Source organism: Chaetura pelagica, unplaced genomic scaffold (assembly GCF_000747805.2).
Source record: "Chaetura pelagica isolate M959 unplaced genomic scaffold, ChaPel_1.0 scaffold339, whole genome shotgun sequence".
NCBI lineage: Eukaryota > Metazoa > Chordata > Aves > Apodiformes > Apodidae > Chaetura > Chaetura pelagica.
Genome location: NW_009954540.1, coordinates 22,732 through 27,273, shown reverse-complemented (window position 1 = coordinate 27,273; position 4,542 = coordinate 22,732).

Here is a 4,542-nt window from a genome sequence, read left to right as displayed (position 1 = left end):
TCTGCTCCAGTCCGGTTTGGTTCAGGCTGGGCAGTCAGGGTCCCCAGGCAGCAGTCGCGGGGCAGCTCCTCCTTCCCTCTCAGCTCCTCTGGACAGCGGGGCTGGAGTTCCAGGCAGGTTCTGGTCCTGCAGCAGGGTCTGCTGGGCAGGCAGAGAGCCCCAGGCTGCAGATCTTGCCCTATTTTATAGATCAGAAATCACTGTTCAAATTAGCCAATTAGCACTGGCCAGGTACATACGCTGTCAGAGGCAGTTTTTAACCTATTGTACATTTTTCTGCCAGTTATCATAACCTTTCTGCGCTTTTCTTGCTGTGGACTTATCTGGTAGAGCAAGGGGCCTGTTCCAGTCCGTCCTTGGCTAAATCAGCAAAAAGACGCCACTCTTGTTTTCTGGCTTGAAAGGCATTTTGTTTAGTCTTGTGTGTGGGGAGAGAAGATGGACTGTTCCTCACACCTTTTTTTTTAATATAGTAAGATTATACTAGTGCTTATTGAGCCTCAAATAGCTAGGATGCCATCAAATTTTAAGTTCACAGGGACACTGTGGTCTTTTTGTGTAACTGCTTACTAAAAAAGTTAATTTATTTAATTCATGTTAGAAATTCTTTGTTCTAGTATTTAATAGTGTAACAATTACCTTCTTCATAAGAGTTTTCCTCCCTTTAATATTCTAAAATTTGCATAGCTTATCTCAGCCTAATTTACAGAAATGAGTTTCATCAAGACCAGAGTCTGAATGAGATTCTGCTGTGTGAGTTTTGACATTCAGAAGTCCACCATAAAGCTCCAGGCTGATAGAAGCATATATTGTTGGTTCCTAATCTCAGTCACTGTCTCAAACAACAGGAGAAACAGGTCCACTCTCAAAGTGTTTTTTTTTTTTTTTTTTTTTAAATTCAGCTTTCCTGCTGGGAATCCTGAAATATTTAAGCTTGTAACATAATCCAATGAAACACAGATGTTTAGAAGCCTTCAGCTGTGAATAACATGTTTAAACTCTTGTATTTATGTGTTTATATGTTTTCTAATGGTTATATACTGTATGATCATAAACCCACATGTTGCCAAGTACAATTAGAAAATGACCTTCAATATGAATTACAGCCATATCGATTAGGTTAATACATATTGCAACACAGTTGTTACATATGACCATAAAAATGTTTGTACCATAAACAAGCTGAAAAAGAATAGTGGTTAAGATACCACAGCTGTCAGCAGTTTTCAGGCTAAAGCTCTGTGAGATAACAGAGTGAACTCCAGGTGAGATTGCCCTCCCTCAAATGAAATCAAATACCTGGTGAAACCAGAACAGCAGAAATCTGTTTTAGGGCACCTGGGAAGCATCCTCTCAGGTCAGAAAATTTGAAGGACTAAAGAGTTGATAGGGTAAGTAACCCACATGTTTACTACATGGGAAAATGTCAACAGCTGAGAGAATACAGCAACTACTAATCTCATTTGCTGTCTTTTAGCAGCTTTAGGAATTTTGCTGATTACATCCATAGGTAACTCCCCACAACAAGAGGAGGAACTTTATTCTGCATCAAGGGCCAGTCTGCCCTCTCTGCAACTGTCATGGAGAGACCTCCATGCTGAGCATCTGGGACAGAGCAGCCCACCCTTGCTATGCAGTAACTGGTCATGTAGAGATGTCCCCACTTGCATAGGTTGACAGTAACACCTCAAATTCCCTTTAAAGCTTCTGCATTCTATTGCTTACAGTCCTAACAGTTAAATTGTAATTAAGTGTTATTACCTGGATGAATCTAACAGTAAAAAAGAAAGCAATTTTAGGTCAATTTCATTTGCAAAATGAATATGGTTGGATGTGGAAGAGGTGTTACAAAGTATATTCACAGGAACAAATCAAAGACTGCAGGCTCTGTGGACAAATAAACAGAATAGCAGTACTTCTGGTCAGTTCCTCCCACAGGATGTGTGGGATGCCTTCCACCCTGCCAGAAACTGCGATAGTTAACTTTCTCCACTTTTCATGTGAGCCTTTGCGGGACATGGTTAGAATGCCAAAATGTGGAAAAACTTTCCCAGCCTTTCCTTCTTCTATGTCCAGTGCCCAGATCTGAATTTGCATTATTAACTACTTTTATCAGCAAAAACATCCACCATACTAAGATATTTCAATTAAAAAAATATTAAGAAAAAAGTCCCGTTAGGCAGTCTGCAAGAAATGTTTTTGACTTTGAGTGACAGTTATGTGTTCACAGTTCCAAAGGGGTGTTAAAAATATGGAAAATTATATAATAGGACCATGAAAAAAAAATAATATTTTTTTAGGTGATTGCTATAGTTATTAGTAATCTCCAGTGAAAATAAACTACATTATGTGTGTTTCTTTCACTTCAGCCAAGCATCCTCAAGCCACTCCCTTGCTACCCTCTCCTGTGGGGTGAGGGTGAAACACAAGGAAGCAAAGAAGACTGACGGGTGAAGACACAGGCAGTTTAACAGGTGAAGCACAAGCTGCACTTGCAAAGCAGAGCAAGGAATTCACTCATTGCTTCTGATAGGCAGGCAGTTGTGCAGCCTCTCCCTGCAAAGCAGTGGCTCTGTGCCAAACACCGACTTGGGAAGACAAACACTGTAATCCTGAATGTCCCCCTTCCTTCTCCTCTCCTTGGGCTCCTATTGTGGAGCATAATGTCACATGGCATGGGATATTTCTATGTCCAGCTGGGGTCAACTGTCCCAGCTCATTTATTTATTTATTTATTTATTTATTTATTAGCTAGGGTTAGCCATTAACGTGAGGTCATGCCTTGCCATGCAATGGGGGATTGCTCTCTTAAGCCTTTTTCTGTAAGTCTACACATGCATAGACATCCAAAGGGAAAAAGCCCTTCAGGACTTTGGGAAGTTTGACTCTGGATTTTGGTTCATACCTGTTGCTGTTAGAAGAGCCTGTATTACTGTCTTTATTATTATCCTGGAAACTTTTTAACTGGAAAGTAATCTTTACACTCATTTAAATAAAATACAGGATTTCAGTTGCCAAATATAGTTTTAAAATAAGCAGAAAGAGCCTTATTATTTGTTCAATGACATTTTGGTGTTTCATGGGGGACAAAGCTTTGAAAGTTCTCCCATTTATGAGATTTGCAGAAAAAGTAAAGAAAGCAAAAAAGCCCCAGACCAAAACAGTGCTATCCCATCGGCATTGCTTCTAGGGTGGGAGTCATGGTCAGGAACCTATTGAGACTCAGAATTCTTTTCTGGGGAAAATGGAACGCTTGTAAATTATTTTTTTATTATTATTATTATTTTTTAAGGTTAAGAACACTAATTGTTTCCATACAGGAGATATAAAGAGAAAGGATAACATCTGGTGACTGCTGGGCTAGGTCTAAAGACATAGAAGGCTTCTCTTATACTGAATTGTCTCTGAGTGATATGCTTTCCCTAATACTTGCAGATTAATTGCATTAAAGGCAGCTTTTTAAACATATATTAATTAGTGTCCAATTAAACCGATTTTTTCCTTAAAGATGGGATAAGATATATTAAAAAAGTTTATTTGCTCTGGATGGTGCTGAAAACCTTTTCATGGGTAAGTTTTGTTGGAAGATCATGATAAATATTCTTTGTAAAATAACTTGCTTCATGTCTTAAGCTTATCCTCTGTTTTCCTGGTGTCAATAAAATCAATGGGCCAAAGCAGTATATTCTAGCTGTTTTGTACTATGTTGGTAATGTATAGCATGTGAAACTTCTCTTTAAAGAGGTGTTTAACCTGCTGGAATGCTTCGAGTCATGAGAGCCATGTGAAACAGCCAGACATTATCTGGACTGAATCTGCCTTCTAAAGTGTACATTATTTCTAGTAAGGGCTTTCAATGTATCCTGATCAAACATGCTTGGTAAGCTGAATATTTTCATTTATGTAGGAAAACAAGATGTATCTCTCTGTCATGTAGTACTGTAGTGGCAAATAATACAGGAAGTAGACTAATTTTCTTGGTATTTCCTAGGTAGACAGCAAATAGGATGGAAACTTTGTATAATTTAGATCTAAACAAGAGAAGAAATGTTGTTTGTTTTTAGCCATACCATGCTGTCCTCCTCGGAGCACAGTTCAGATCTGGGGCAGGGAGTACATCATGCTGGCCTTTGCATTTCTCTCTGCCTGCATGGGCAGGCACCCGTGCACATCTTCCCACCTGCCTGCAGCTCTCCTGCCAGAGGATACTGCCCTTGACCGGAACAAAACTTCTCACAAGCTGCGCCACGAATTGAGTCGCTTATTTCCGCCTCTGGAGGCGTTTATCTCCCTTGACAAGATTTTGTCTGGTTTTAGTGGCACGGTGGGTGACAGGCCGTGCACGCAGCAGCACCTGACCCCGGCTCCTCGTGGTGGCGCGGGAGGTTGTCAGAGCTGTCACACAGTCAGAACAAGTTAATTCAACGCACGGCGAGAGGTGCGGGCTGTAATGATACCAGGCCTCTGGAGTGGGTGCTGTCAGACAGCATGTACTGGCGGCAGCCCCGGCTGCTCGTCCTGCCTGCCAGGATGCGGCTGACA